At 43.9% G+C, this 15884-nt stretch overlaps 1 protein-coding gene across 1 annotated transcript in view; it reads left to right on the forward strand.

Annotated features, from left to right (window-relative positions):
- LOC147337001 (protein NLRC3-like) overlaps positions 1 to 15884 on the forward strand; it is a 618167-nt gene that overhangs the window by 241004 nt on the left and 361279 nt on the right. The window lies entirely within an intron of this gene.

Raw genomic sequence — 15884 nt, forward strand, 5'->3', positions numbered from 1 at the left:
GGATGACTGAGAACCTTCACAGACAACAGAACTTATTGTTTTCGGAGGAAAACAGGAACACGGTGTACGGTCGAGTCTTAACAGCTTACTTACAGCTGGGCTCGTCAGGCTCTCTTCTTGCAGTGGTTATTATTATATTTACATGCTTCCAGCTCCCGTTTCTGCTCGGTGACAGCTGTGCTTTTCCTTTCTCTCCCTCCTCGCTCACAGACACATCACGGGTACAGCAGTCCATTCTCCCTGCAGCACGGACTACACTGCCCATGATGCTACATTCTGCCTGTTAGCTTAGCACAACAACAACAACAAAAAGGCCTCTCTCACCCAGGAAACACGCAGCGTGTCACCCTGTAACCATGGCAACCACAACGCTGCCGCCTGGAACAACAGAACATGTCAAACAAACCCAAACAGTCCTGACCCGCCACAATATGAAACAGGAAAGTACCGCCGTGTAATCCATTTATTTCAACAAAGTAACTGTATTCTGAATACCACCTGTTTAAACGGTAACTGTAACAGAATACAGTTACTCGTACATGTATTCTGTTACTCCCCAACATGCAGTGTAATCCATTTATTTCAACAAAGTAACTGTATTCTAAATACCACCTGTTTAAACGGTAACTGTAACAGAATACAGTTACTCGTACGTGTACTCCATTACTCCCCAACACTGGATATTTGTCATATAATTGAAATATCATTAAACTCACTACTCGTACTCATAAATATGGTCCGTGCACAAAGCAGCGTCGTCTCTTTCTAACCATCCCTGCTCCAACAAACACGAGGTTGTTTCCATCGCTGCTGCTGTTCCATGTTGTTCAGCTCTTATTGTTACTGTAAGTCTCGTGTTCCTCCTCCCTCCCCTCCCTCTCATAAAATATTGAGAGAGCCTGGCACTAGGCCAGACGCCCCCCTCCCTCTCTGCCAGGCAGACGGCCAGCTGACGGAGCATGTGGCTGTGGGAGGGGCACGAAGGGCGGCTCGGCTGAGGAGATATTTGTGGTGGCTATCTATGTTACAGAACTGCGCTACAACGCTGACATATTTGTCTCCGTGTTGTGGGTGCAGGCAGAGTTATGGCTGGATGGTGTTTATAGTGAACAGGCTCCCCTGTTGTTAAAGCAGAATCGTGTTTCTCATTTAAAGTGGCACATTTCTGAAATGTACAGTAACCATGAACATATTCGTTCTCTAAATGAACGCCACGAGTTGTTCCCACATCGAGCTGCTCTACTCTGAACTCATTCACACGAGCACTTTCTGCTCGAGTGCTTCCTCTGTTCACAGCCACACTCACGGATGCGCTGGAGAACAGCTCGGGTAAGAAGTGTGAACAACATGCTGGCATTTCATTCTACCTGCAGTGGTCAAATCAAGGCAGTGGTCAAATCTAGCTTCTTTCAGCTCAGGCAGCTGCAAAAACAAAGCCAATTCTTTCACGGCAGCACTTTGAGACAGTGATCCACGCCTTTGTCAGCACTCGGCTGCATTACTGTGATGACCTTCATGTTGGGGTCAGCGCATCATATATTAGTCAAAATGCTGCAGCTCGTCTTTTAACTGGCACTCGAAAGTTTGAGCACATTTCCCCTGTTTTAGCTTCACGTCACTGGCTGCCCATTTCTTTTAGGATTCATTTTAAAATTCTTTTATTTACTTTTAAAGCTCTCCATGGCCTCGCCCCATCTCATCTCTCTGAGCTGCGACAGCCTCATACAGGCCAGCTGATCAGCTGCTCCTGCATGTACCCAGGACTGGGCGTAAACTTAGAGGAGATCCTGCTTTTGCTGTAGCAGCTGCAAACTGTGGAGCGAGCTTCCTTTGGAGATCAGACAGGCCTCTTCTTTACCTGTTTTTAAGTCTTGAAAACCCGCCTCTTTACCCTGAGCTTTGACACCACGTGAGATGTTGGTTTTTATTTCAGTTGTTTTTAGGTGATTCGATGCTGTTTTATCTTGTTTTGTTTTCATTTGATGTTTTATGTGTTTTATTTATTTATTTTGCTGTTTTCTGTTGTTCTATTGTTTTAACTTATTTTCCGTGCAGCACTTTGTTCCTGTGCTGGCTATTTTAAAGTGCTTTATAAATAAGATTGGATTGGATTGGACTGCCACCAACAGCTCTGTAACACACTGTGCACACAATGCTATCATTGTCTTTTCTTTTTAGCTGCTTTTACATTTTAGTTGCTGACTTCTGATAAACTGAATAAAACAGGAGAACACACAACCTGGAAATCTTCAACCACACACAAAATACATACGTTTCCCTGGTAAAGTACACAACCTCTGCAGTACCGCTGAGTTTTCTACAAGCGCACAAAGCTGCTGCCAGCTCTGCTGCTGTGACCTGTGTTACCTGTGTTAGGCTCTTACATCCATACGATGGTTGAAGGACCGGCCGTGTCCCGTCTTCCTTCTGTGCATAATCGTGGCCCCTGCTGGAAGCTGACCCCGTTCTCCCACAGTGTTGCTGAAATGGTGAAACTGGAGCACGAATCGATCTGGGAGCTTTGATGAGAGATCAGCTGAAGTTTGACTGCAGCCTGATTCACTTTAGGACACCCAGTTTGCTTTTAATGTTTTTCTGCCTGATTCATTCTGATACACAAACACAGGCTGAACGGTGTCTGTGCTCCCACATCCTCAGTGTCCGTCTCAACACCTCTGCATCCTTCACTCACTTCTTAGCATGCAGGACGTGTGTGTGTGTGTGTGTGTGTGTGTGTGTGTGTGTGTGTGTGTGTGTGTGTGTGTGTGTGTGTGTGTGTGTGTGGGGCACAGGGGAATGTGGGACTTTGTCCTGATGTGAATGTGTGTGTGGATCTTCTCCTCCCGGCCTATCACAGTGAGGAATGGAGGTGGTGTCAGTGTGGGTCAGTGTCACTGGGAGCTGTGGGCGTCTCCACAGTGGGCCTGGGAAACTTTGAAAAGATGTTTTCTTCTTTCGGCCATAAAATCCAGATCTTGGTTTCCTCTTTGTGAGCACAACAGAGACTCCCCTTGTCTCTTACACAGCCCCCCTTTGGCTTTCATGCACACACACCCACTCAGGGAATAAAGTCACTGCAGCCATTTAGCTGCTTCTCAGCACTCGCTGCATAACCTGAGGTTGGTCAGCCGGTCGACTCGTCGTGCATAGTGACAAATGAGGGATTTCAAATATTTCCAAAGCGATGCATCAGGTTTCTTTGCAGATGAAGTGAGACGTGGATGTTTCACAGCACCAATGAAGATTGTGTTTAAGTGCAGCCGGGCGCACGCTCCCCCAGCGACGCCAGCTTCTTCTCACCGTGCAAACACTTTGATTTGAAATAGATTACAGCCGTGAGTGTTTGACTGTGATGGACTGGTGATGTGATCAGGGTCGCAGGTTTCCACCCGCCTCGTCTCTTTGCATGCAGTGAAGGAAACTATGCAAACTATGCAAGGTGTGCAGTAACAGGTCTGAACAAACCAGCAGCAAATAACTTCCAGTCTCCACAGGTTCAGTGCAGCTGGTGTAACAAACGTTTGGTTACAACATATTAATGTTCGCACACTGCTGTAAAAACAGTTTTATTAAAATGAACGTGCACTTTTGTAGAAGCTCGTGGTGAACGCTCCACTGCCTTTGTTTTATTGTTACTATTATGTTGTGATGGGTTGAACAGGATGACTTGAGACGTGTGCGATGTGACAGAATAGACAGATGGAAGCCTTCATGTGGGATCAGAACGACGTCGGGCTTGTTGGTCTGCTGTGGTTTGATCAGAAGACTTCCTCAGATCAGCACCGTGGCCCTCCTCTTCCTCTCCCCCATCTGCTTCTTCTAGCAGCTTCCAACACACTGAGGTCTCTGACAGTGAGAGTGACTCCAGTGTTCCTGTAACTTTGAAGCAGAGGTTCAAGACAGATTTGATCTTTCCTTTCCTTCTGTTTGGGATTGAAGTGATGTAATATCAGGGGGGGCAGGGGGTGCTATGATGTCCTGTCATTCTCATGTAAATCTGTGTTGGGAACATTAATGTTTAATCTGTGTGGGTCTGTGTGGATCTGTGTGGGTCTGTGTGGGTCCGTGAAATCATCCTGATTTCTTTAGCTCATGAACACCGTGTGGGGTCAGTGTTAACAACATGGTGCAGAAAGGAAACACAAGCGTGGAGTCGGTGGGATTGTGCAAACGGTCGCTCGTGCATCAATCAGCTCCAGCTGTGATGCATCTCTTTGATTAGTGGGAGCAGCAAACTCCATCCAGACAGCTTCCTTTGTTTTTTTCACTTGACTAATCAATCAGCGCACAGCTCCGTTTAGCACACACGCCATCTTTAACGACGGCGTGGAGTCTGTGCCCTGTTCCTCCCACACACGAGTGTTCGTTCATGTTCGGCCTTGTGTCTGAGCGTTTCCTCTCGGTGTGTCTGTAACGAGGAAGCCACGGGCAGGTCGCACACAAACGTATGGCTGCCAAGTGTGCGAGTGTGGCAACGTGTGGCAACTATTCTGGTTTCCAGATAAACACTGGTGGCAGCTGCTGCCATGGCAACACCATTGTGCTCCCTCCCTCCCTCGCTCGTCTCCCCTCCCTCTCCCCAACCACTCCTCTCTCTCATGCTCCGCCGGCTCAGAGAGCGAGGACCAGAGAGGAGAGAGGTCAGCTCGATTCAGAGGACAGAAAGAAGAAAGGAATAACCCGGAGTGGACGGGGACAGGATGAGCGAGGACAGCCACTCCCACTACAGGCTGGACCCCAGCGATCGCCTCAACGGGCTGGGACAGAGGAGGAAGAGACCCAAGAAGGTAAACGAATAGATGGAGAGCCACGTGGTACAAAGTGTGTAAGGATGGAGCACCCCACCCTGCAAAAAGAGAAAGGAGGTGGGGTTAGGTGAGGTTTGTTTATGTGCAGACGAGCGTCCACATGATGTTAGGAGCACCGAACCATCTCTCACCCCGTCGTCTCCTGTGGAGTGTGTGGCTGCTCCCCCACAGCAGTTGTATCCTCTCTCATATCCTCCGTCTCCTGGTGTTGTGTTGCTCCACAGTGAGTCGTAGTAGGAGGCTCACATGCTGTCAGGGTGGGTCCCTGCTCGCTCTTTGTGTGCCTGTCGTTGGGGGTTTTGGTGTTTGCAGCTATCAGGAGGTTTGTGTTGTAGCCTGATGTGAGAAGTGTTGTTATTATCATCATTTTTAACATTTCTGCACCGCTACAATAAACAGACACACACCCATCAGCCTGTTTACAGATCTATACGCCCATAAAGACGTGAAACACACATTGCACAAATCTACTATAACGTGTTCATATGTGTTATAAAATAAAGAGGTAAAGTATTAGCTGTTCAGGTTGATTCATAAATATGACCTCAGCACGTGAAATCCTTCTGCTGACATCCCTAAAAGCTCGTCAGACCAACGAAGCCGTACAACACAAATAACCAGACCAAACCAGGGTTGTGCGTCTGTTGTTGAGAACATTGTCAGTAAACCACAGTGACGTCCTACAGAGGACTCGTGTTGTCATTATTTTTGTGTATGTCGTGTGAGCTGAGAGCTGTAACCAAAGGTAGTGAGCGCGTCGGCCTTTAACGTCGCGGCTGGTTGTGCGATCGTGTCGCCGCTGAACTCGTGAGAGTTTGTCTCAGGGATCTTTACATTTGAAGTCAGGTGAACATCCAGTGAACTAACAGAACATTCAGGAGCAGTTTACTCTCATGAATGTCAGACAAACTGAGGTTTGTGTGTCAGTTAGATTCTTTAAGTCATTAAAGTGTCTCTGTTAGGAAAAGCATCTGTTTCCTCCACTTCTGCAGAACTGCGTGACCTGTAGCATCATTGCAGGAAGTATCCTGTGACAATGAGTGACTGCACATCATCATTATCAACACATAAACCTGTGGTCTGGACCTGCAGTTCTTATTTTTACTGTCTGGTTTTGTGTAAAGCAGCACTTCAGTAAGCACCTGTGAAGCACACAGGCATAGTCGAGTAATGAAGCGATCCATATGTGAAACATATTCCACGTCTACAGGATAGTGGAGGTTACATGTGTCAACCTGGCAAACTGTACCAGCACATGTGATCACACTGATAGCAGAACACAGGTATGTGAGTCTCTACGACGAGGTCAGAAACCAGTAACAAATGTTTCATGTGATTCGTTTTTCTCCAGTTTGTCTGCAGTGAACCTTAAATACTCACTGAACCAGCTGTTTCCTGATGTGGTGACGTGTGTCGGTGATGAAGCCAACACTCTGTCCAGTGTTGGGCAAGTTACTTGAAAAAAGTAATCAGTAACTAATTACTGATTACTTCCCCCAAAAAGTAATCCCGTTACTTTACTGATTACTTATTTTCAAAAGTAATTAATTACTTAGTTACTTTTTAAAAACACGATTTCCAACCTGAGTAGGTGATAAAGCGATAGATCTTTCAGCCCAATTCTACTTTTTCTGCATAATCCATCATACAAAATGTAATCAAATGGAAAAGTCTCTTTTTAAAACTTGTTTTATTAGTTTTAATCTTTTAACTTTATGCATCGAGCAAACATTTAATTATCTGCAACATTCTCTGACTGGAAGAAATTAGTTTAACATTTAAACCTATTTTCTGCACATTCCAGCTCATAAAATAAAATATTTTTTGTGTTTACACTCAGTCTTTCAAATAGATGCAAGTAAAACACAGCAGAAAATAAATAAAGTCAAAGACTCAGCGGTCCTGTTGCTCTATTTTCACCTGTAAAGCAGGAGTGGGGCAGGCGGAGGTTTACCCTGGTGCAGGTGTGCCGCGGTCAGTGGAAGAATCCGCGAGTTTCTCTGTGAGTTTCCCATTACGTCGTAGCTACTCGGTGCTTGTTGGAAGTTTACGTTTTTTTTTCGCTGTAAAAAGAAGTTTTCTTCCCACGCACAGCGGACACTAATGTTTTTGTCACTTTTTATGGAATCAAACTCAAAGTAAGGTCAGTACTTCCACGCTTTAAACGCTGCACGCTCATACTCTCTCTGCACTCGATATGTGATCCATTGTTGATCTGCACACAGCTGTTGTCACTAATGTCGCACTCGCTTACGTCACTGTCGTGAGACATTCTCGCAAAAAAATCACGGTTTTAGTAACGCAGTAACGTAGCGTTCCTACGGGAAAGTAACGGTAATCTAATTACTGTTTTTGCAATAGTAATCCCTTACTTTACTCGTTACTTCAAAAAAAATAATCGGATTACGCGTTACTGGAGCGTTGTTCTCCTCTGTAACAAAGCAGTGATAAAGGAATAGATGCTGATTTTATTAACTTGTGTCTTTGTGCTGCTGGATTCAGTCTGAAGCAGGCAGCAGTGCTGAACCTACCAGTGTAAATGTGATGGTGGAAGCAGAGGCCAGCACTTGGCAGTGCTAAACACAATAAAAGACTCACAAGTTCCTGCTCAAAGGTCAGCTGCCTTCAGATCAATCATTAACCTGCAGCAGGTTGTGGCCTGATGTGTTTGTAAGAGTTTCACTTTCAGGAGGAGAAGATTTAAACGAGTCACACAAATGTGAACTACAAAGTCTGTGACACACAATTTATGCAAACTGCATGAAATCTGACCTGAAGAAATCCAGTCTTCTGCCTGTTGTGGTTGTGACAGCTGCTCGTAGGAGAGTTTGTTTGTAGGAGGTGGAGATGTTCTCAGATCAAGTGCGTAATCGTCTCTTTGTGTAGACGCTAAAAGCTGTGAGCCAAAACTCTCTGCTCTGAAACTCTTCACTCAGTCCTCACGCTGAGAGTTTAGAGGCTGAACTTCTTGTTCCTCCATAACACTTTTCATGAAACAGCAGAAATGAGCTTGTGTTTCTCAGCAGTGCGCACACAGAGAACCGATCCTCTCTGCTCAGTCTGAACAAATCAAAGTGAAACGTCAGTGAAAACACAGCTGCTGATCAAACTGTGTCAGATTAATGCCTCAATGTTTCACTGTGAGGTTAAAAAATACATAAAAATGATTTAAAGAAGTAGGAGGCAGATTTTCACAATAAGAGCACTTTGTTTTTAATTCAGTTAATGTCAAACTGTCATCAACACCTCTGTGTTGTCTCTGAGCAGATTCAGGCATTACTCAAATAATAAAGGCTTTCTTTCACTATTATACTTTTCATTAGTCTCCAGGTTGATGATTATAAACAGAATTATTAAAGTTTTTATCATTTCAGGCTGAAAATCAACATGAATTTGGTTTTAATCAAAGAAGCTCCTTTAATGTGTGTCATTAAAATCCTCACACAGGCTTAAAAAGGCGACATTAACATTAAAATAAATGAAAGAAGCTTCAGCTGAGAGCTTCATGCAGTCATCATCAGCAGCTCATAGCAGTCACAGCTCTTTATTACGCAGCTTTGCAGGAATTAAAGTGGCTGAAGTGTCAGAGTTTGTGTGAGAAGCTGCTTCATGGACAGCTGCACACACGTCTTTATTATTTCTTCATAAATCAAACACACAGGTTTGTCTGCAGATGATTTAAAGTGTGTCGTTGTGCAGTTAAAGCTGTTTGTGTGACGCCCTGACCTCCTGTGAATGAAACAGCCAATCAGATCCATCAGAGAGAGAGCAGGAAGTGTTGTGTGTTTGTGACAGAACAAGGAAACAGTGATGATGATGAACATAAAGGTCCTCTGATGTTTCCTGTTACAGTAACGCTTGTTCATCTGTTGCTCTCCTACACTTTCCTATAAATAAAGGAGAAAAAGTCCGTTTAGTTTCATTTCCTACAGCTCAGAGTTACACTTCACATTCCTGCTGTCACATCAAAAAGCTTCACTTTGGTCCAACATCTACATGTTAACATGAAACACAGACAGACTCAGAACATCTGGAACATCTGCACTTTGACCCAAACTGTTATAGCAGGATATTTTCTGCATATTTCTTATGTTGGACCTGTTTGAACTGTAAACGACCTGTAATCATCTGTAAATGGTGTGAGACACACTGAGGCCACCTACAGGGCAGCTGGGGAACAGCAGGGATCTGAAATCATACGAGACGTTAGTGAGTGAGAAGAACAAACGGACTTAAGATGGCTCGAAGTGATCAAAGTTGATCTAAAACAGAAGATAAATCCACTGATTCTTTGTAAAGTTCATCTGCTGCTCACATGAATCCATGAAAGATTTATTTCACTGAATGTTTCTTCAAAGCTCATTTCAACCTGTTGAAGTCATGAATGAAAGTGCAGACTGAGAGTGGATCACATGATGTTTGAGGTGTGTCATGTGACATGTTCAGTATTGTCACACATGTCTAGATTGTCCCTGATATCATAACTGCTCAAACACTGATGATTATATTTGAAGAATTATTCCTGATGGCAGCAAAGTTTGAATGGAGCTCTCTGTCTGTGCTGATTTGTCGCCCTCTGGAGGTCAAAGCACAAACCTACAGGGCAGCTGGGGAACAGCAGGGATCTGAAATCATACGAGACGTTAGTGAGTGAGAAGAACAAACGGACTTAAGATGGCTCGAAGTGATCAAAGTTGGTCTAAAACAGAAGATAAATCCAAAGCAGCATCAGATGAATGTTACCATTTCCAGTTACGGTGCCCTTCATCTAATATGGAAATGTGTTGTTTTTTTTGCCGTGTTGTTGTTCTTCCTATTGTGTTTAGGCCAGAGATGCTCTTCAAACAGCTGACAGACATGACCACATTACAAGAACATGGTGTGAGTCCGATTTGATATTCCAGTCAACGCTGAGAGACCTTAACCAGGAAGTCAGAGGTCAGCTGATGCTGCGAGCAGGAAGTGAACCAAGGGAAAGGTCCACTCTACTCAATCTCAAAGAAAATATGCTGGTGTTTGTTGATGTTGATGGTACAATAAAAATATATAATATAATAAATAATAAAATATCATGTGATGATGAGATGTGTTGTTGGTGTTTGTATTTTCTGTAAATGTCTTTTTTAATGTAAATGCTTTGTTCCAGACGGACAGGGAATCAGTTGCTGTACGATGACATCATCTTGATGTTGACGAGGAGGGCGAGAAAAACTAGTTTTGTCCTGCAGATGGCGATCTTGCACCGTGTTCAGAGAGCCGACACTTTGATGGTGCTGCTCTACTCAGCTTACTTTAGCCTGGGTTGGACTCTATATGAGCAGCTTCCACTCTGGTTTCACTCTTAAACACACTTGTTTGATTTCACTTGTAAATGTTGAAGAATAAATATTTTATTACAAAATTATTTGTTGATGCATTTTTTTAGGGTCAAATATCTTGTTTGATTTGAGGAATGAACTGTTAGGGTGGAAAAAGTGAATCAGGTTAAAATAGTGGTGCTTTATATCAGTGAAGATGTATAATGTAATTTAAAATGTTGATGATGGGTTGTAGTGGGCTTGTACTTACAAAACTGCCTCATTTTATTGGAACGATCCACAGTTGCATCCATTCACGGATGACATCTGACATCATTTGACATCTGGTCTGAACACGTTTGTACACAAGATGCCTCAGTTCTGGATGTTCCCACAGACTCCTCTGTGCACCTAAAGAAAAGGTCAAGGGTCAGCAGCACATGTAGTTGAGACAATTCTTCAGTCGAACAAACTATACAATGATTTTCCTCCAATGACGACTTTTCACTTGCAGAAATGGTCCTGTGTGATTTCCAGGCTGTGATAGAAAAACTAGTTCCTAATGGCAGCGACTCACTCAGTAAACATGTGTTTCCTTCACCAACCTCACACACAGATCCAATAAGATCAGGAAGTGGGCAGTATAGTACAATATGTGTTATTCTGTGCTGCACTGCCCAAACTAAAGATCTGCTGAAGTGTTGGAAATGATCCAGATGTTTATTTTGGACGATACAGCAGAAGATCAGACATGAAAGTGGAGATAACACAGAAGACCTGCAGCAAAGGTCAGAGGTCAGACTGGGCCCCTGGATTCAACAATGAGCCAATGATCATCAAGCAGTGACTAAAGCAGAGCCCTGACGTTCTGACATTCATCACACAGTCAGAACAAATGTCTGCTGATGACTTCATCTCATGAAACGACTGATAGATGTCAGTTCATTGATCAGCTGAGCTGCTGATCTTCATCGTCACAGAAACATTCAGCTTGTTTCAATCAGTAAATAACTCCCACTACTCCCAGTTTGAACTGTTCCCACTCAAAATGCTGTGAGAACAATGATCATTGTAGAACTTCACAAACATCACGTGTTGTTTTCCACATGTAAGATCAGCAAACACACAGAAACTTCCTGTTGCCACACACGGCCTCCAAAATCTCTTCCACGCTTTCTGTCTGAAGTCCACTCTCTGTGTCGGATCCACAGGAAACAACAAGATCTTATTAACATGGTTTTCAATGTGTCTCCTTCCAAAAAGTCCAACCAATGAACAAATGTGTGTATTTGTGGAGGCCGAACAAAAGCATGACACATTTCTCTGTTTCTATAAACTGGAGTCAAACACAAACATGAAGAGTTTCACTGACAGACTCCAAAATGCCCCCACAGTGGATCAAAGGGAAATCCTACAGTGTGGCCAGAGACTCTTAATGGCTCCAACATCAACACATCCACAATGTTGGATCCAGTTCTGCCTCACAGAGTTACTAAGACACACCCTCTGCCAGCATCACAACAGCTCCACCTGCTTCACCTGCCTCCTCAGCATCTGTACACCTGAAGAGAAAAGAAAGGCTCCAACAGCTCAAATCTACAAAGGATTCATGAAGTTTCATCCAACAATAACATGTTTGCCTTCCACAGTGTGCTGTTAGACACCACTGTACCTCTGCCATTTCAAAAAGAGCAGCTTGGGAACATTTTGGCTCCAAACACTTTGTGTTTAAGTTCTTTGTTTTCTTTGTGAAGCCGACAACATCTGGAGCTTTGTGACTCATAGAAACATCATTTTGTTCTTTAGATGACAGCAGATTGGGACTGAATAATCAATCACTATCAAACCAATAAAGACAAACATGCTGATTTTACAGGAACTTTGTTGGAGAAGCTGCAAAGACATGAAACTGGTGGAGATCCCAAACCAGTTGATAGTGCTGGTTATTCCAAATAAAGCTGTTTCCCTTTGAGATGAAATGACTTTGTGTCCTGATATATAATAAAGATGTTGTTGTTTTTGAGCCCCTGTATTAAAAGTAGTTTAAAGTCAGCTTGAGTTTGATGTCTTTATGTCAAAGCTGCTCATGATGTTGAGCTGCTGATGGAATAAAAACAATATAAAAGCATGTAGTCCAGACTTAAATGTAGCCTGTTGTTAGCTGAGGTCCACACACAGTGTTTGACAGTGTAAAGTGTGTGAAAGGGCTGCTGGTGGAGCTCACTAGGATGAGCAGGTGACCACGAGGTGGAGAGCAGCTGGCCTGGCTTTGACCCGGGCCACGCCCCCTTTCTCTCTGCTTTGCTGTCACTTATCTTCACTGCTCTGTCCAATAAAGCTGAAAAAGGCCCCGAATCAAAGAAATCTGCTGCAGCCTCTGAAATGTCTTCTGTTTCCTTCCCGACGGCTTTTTCACCGTCAGCCCATCAGACAGTCCAGCAGCATTTATGATGATGTCATGATGTTGAAGAGGCTGCTACGGTGGCCTCCCATGACCCCCAGCCTCATCACAGCTGAGATGCAGACATTTGAAAACATTCAGCAGACAACTGAATAACAGTCCAACACAACAGTCTGTGTGCAGACACACACTGACCTTTCATAGAGTCAAACACAGCTGGTTGAGTCATTTCTCTGTGAGTCTAAAGTGAATCTAGTATTTGAAAGTCCACTTCCTGTATTTGTTGTTGAAGACTTCTTCAGCTTCTTCTCAAGGACATCAGCTGCTTGTTTGGCAGCAGAGGCAGTTAAGAAGCTTCCTGAAAAACACTGAACAGTGAGTTCACTGTGGCATATGACAGATTCAGCTTTCTGTGTGCAAATGTGTCTGTGTCGACCTTTCAAATGCTGTTGAATCCAAAACATCAGCGGCTCCTCGGCTGCTCACTTCATGCACTTCTGTCTGTGTGACAGTCCAATGACATCACAGCTGTTTCCAGCCCCAGTGTCTCAGGACTGGACACCTTTAAACATGTCGAGGATCAAACAGCGTCCAGCTAAACACACATGAAACTATCAGAGCTGACAATCATTCCAATAACATCTAATGGTTCATGTATGTAGACACAGGACTACAAGGAAATGGCTCTCAGCATCTGGCTGTGGGAACACATGAGTCCCTGTTTGTGTTCAGATTGTGTGCATGTTTTAGACGTGTGTCACATGTAGAAACACAACAATCCCACAATGACACACAGATGTGTTTGACACAGCTGTGCAGCTGTAAGTTGTTTCTAATGATTCATTGAAGCTCTTCTAACATTCTGGAGACGATCAGTACATGAATCTGTTCAACACGACAACAATTTGACTTCAGTGTGAACGTTTGCATTAAATAACCTTCTTCATCCAGCTGACAGCATCTTCATCCTATGATGTGAACAGTTCCTCCTGTTGATGACAAACCTCTGACAGGATCTGCTTGAGGAGCTTTTTCATGTGCAGCTCTCTGAGCTCAGGGCTGAGCTGCTGTTTCATCTTTAAGAGCTGCTGCCTCCTCGCCGGACTTGTTCTCCTCTTCTTCTCCTAATGACACCATTTCTGCTTCATATTAAATTCAATAAAGATGCTGACATGTATCCGTAGCAACAACATCATTGAATCTAGAACAACTGGAGCCAAACCAGTGGCTCTGCTGGGATCACTGGTGAGCCAACACTTCCTTGTTGATGCAGATTTCAGGGCTTCCTTTTGCTCCTCCGTTATAACTGTTCTCTCTTCTCAACACATGATGACACAAAGGAATCAGCAGTGACAAAGATGATGCTGAAGAGAAGCACACACTTCACACATATAACAGAGCAGTGCAGTTACACACACCTCTGCTCGACATCAGGCCTCAAACAAAGACACAAAACACTAACTTGACTCTAAACAGAAGAAACGAGCAGCTGTTTCTGTTCTGTGCTTATTTATATTTGACACACATGCTTCTCTTTGTGCAAACACACATCGCACTATAAGGGTAACCTCGCACACAATGATTGGACAGCACAGTGATGATGCTGGGAGATCCTATACGCAGCAACACAGAAACACTGAGAACTTTAAACAATGATGGAAAGTGTTATAAATGACTTGTTGGCCTCTGATCTGTCACAAACAGCTGAAACGTGTCTCTCATGAGTCACATGAAGGTTTTTGACAGAAAGGACAAAAAGTAGCTGCAGTCAGTTTGTGTCATTTTTATATTTATTCATCTGGGAGAAAAATCTGAGGGACATTAAAATGTGTTTTCAACAGAGACAAGAACATGAATATAACAGAACAGGTAAATGAACATGTTTCAAGTAAACAGCTGGACTGATCAGGTCCAAACACAGAGTGATAAACTTGTCAAACAGCTGTCATATCTTTATATAGAAGCTCTTTATAAATGCTGCTCACTGCAGTCTGTTTACTAATAATGTCAAAGTGTTAGAAACACAGAAACATCAGAATGGTCTTTGTTCACAGAAACCTGTCTGGGATCCTTTGTTGTTCTTTTGATGCAGAGTTACATTATAAATATAAAGAGTTATTTCAGAGTCTCATCAGTTTTCCTGCATGTCTTTATTTAACACATCAGCAGGGCTGAAGCTCTCATGTTAAACACACACTGATCTATGGACACGTTCATGTGTTTCTAACAGAACCAGGCTGTTATCAGCCTGCACTAACATTATGTCACACACACTGAATGTAACAGTGACAGTTTACATCATCACACAATCAGCTGTGATTGTTTCACTGTCATCAAACGAGTCAACAGGAAGTAGAATCAATAGAAACCAATCATTTACTGACAGCATGTCTGATGGAAATAAGTGCAGATTATGTATGAAGTCTAACTGCACACAGTAACTGTGTTACAATAAGGACTTAACAGCGCCCTCTGCTGGAGTGTTTCAGTACTGCGTTAACTAGAATACACCACCTCCTCCTCACACCACCTGCTACAGCTCTACTCTTCTATGACTACAGTCATCCACAGCACTGATGTGAGGTCACATGGTTCATATGTAAGGAGCACAGCTGACCTCAGGTCAGTTTAATGACTGTGAGCAGCAGCTGTGTTATTGTCACTGTGACAGGGAGACACTCTCAGACACAGCGCTCATGTCAGCTTGTTCTCATGCAGGAGGATCAGGAGCTCCATGTTTGTCTTTCTGTTTGAATCATGATGTGTTTGTGCCATCAGAGTCTGTCATGAGTACTCAGGGTTTCACAGCAGCTCTTCTGGATGCTGACGAGGACTCCAACCTCATGTTTCACCTCTCTGAGCTTCTGATGTCTGTGAACACTCGTGTTTCTTCTCTGGGCTCATCTGGACAAAAACACCTTTCTGTGTTTGGCTGCAGCCTCATTCTGACTGACAGGAAGTGTGTTATCCATGAGCTGCACTTCTGTGAGGAAGTTTCCTGCTGTGTTTCCTGTCTGTGGACAAACACGAGTGTTCCAGCTGAGGACTTGGTTCCTTCCACCTGTCCATACAGGACATCACGCTGTCTGCAGCTCTGTAAATGCAGCTCCAGGTCCTTCCACGTGCTGCTCTGTATTTGTGCAGTTTGTAGTGTGTCCTGGGAAACGTAGCACACATGGTGTTCTTCTGCTGTTTCCTCCTTTCACTGAGTGTGAAACACTGACGCTGTGCTGTTGTTCACAGAGGGGAGCTGATTCTAGCTGCAGCTGGACTCTGTCATCTAACTGAATGTGTTGGTGCTGATCACGGGGCTCTGAGGGGAGAGCAGCAGGAGGACTCTGGATGCTGACGTCAGTGTATCTGTGGAAGCTCCCACAG

The sequence above is a fragment of the Aulonocara sp. 'chitande type north' Nkhata Bay genome, linkage group LG3, assembly GCF_057382095.1.
Source record: "Aulonocara sp. 'chitande type north' Nkhata Bay isolate Kocher_YH1m ecotype deep benthic linkage group LG3, A_spYH_male_GT1.1, whole genome shotgun sequence".
NCBI lineage: Eukaryota > Metazoa > Chordata > Actinopteri > Cichliformes > Cichlidae > Aulonocara > Aulonocara sp. 'chitande type north' Nkhata Bay.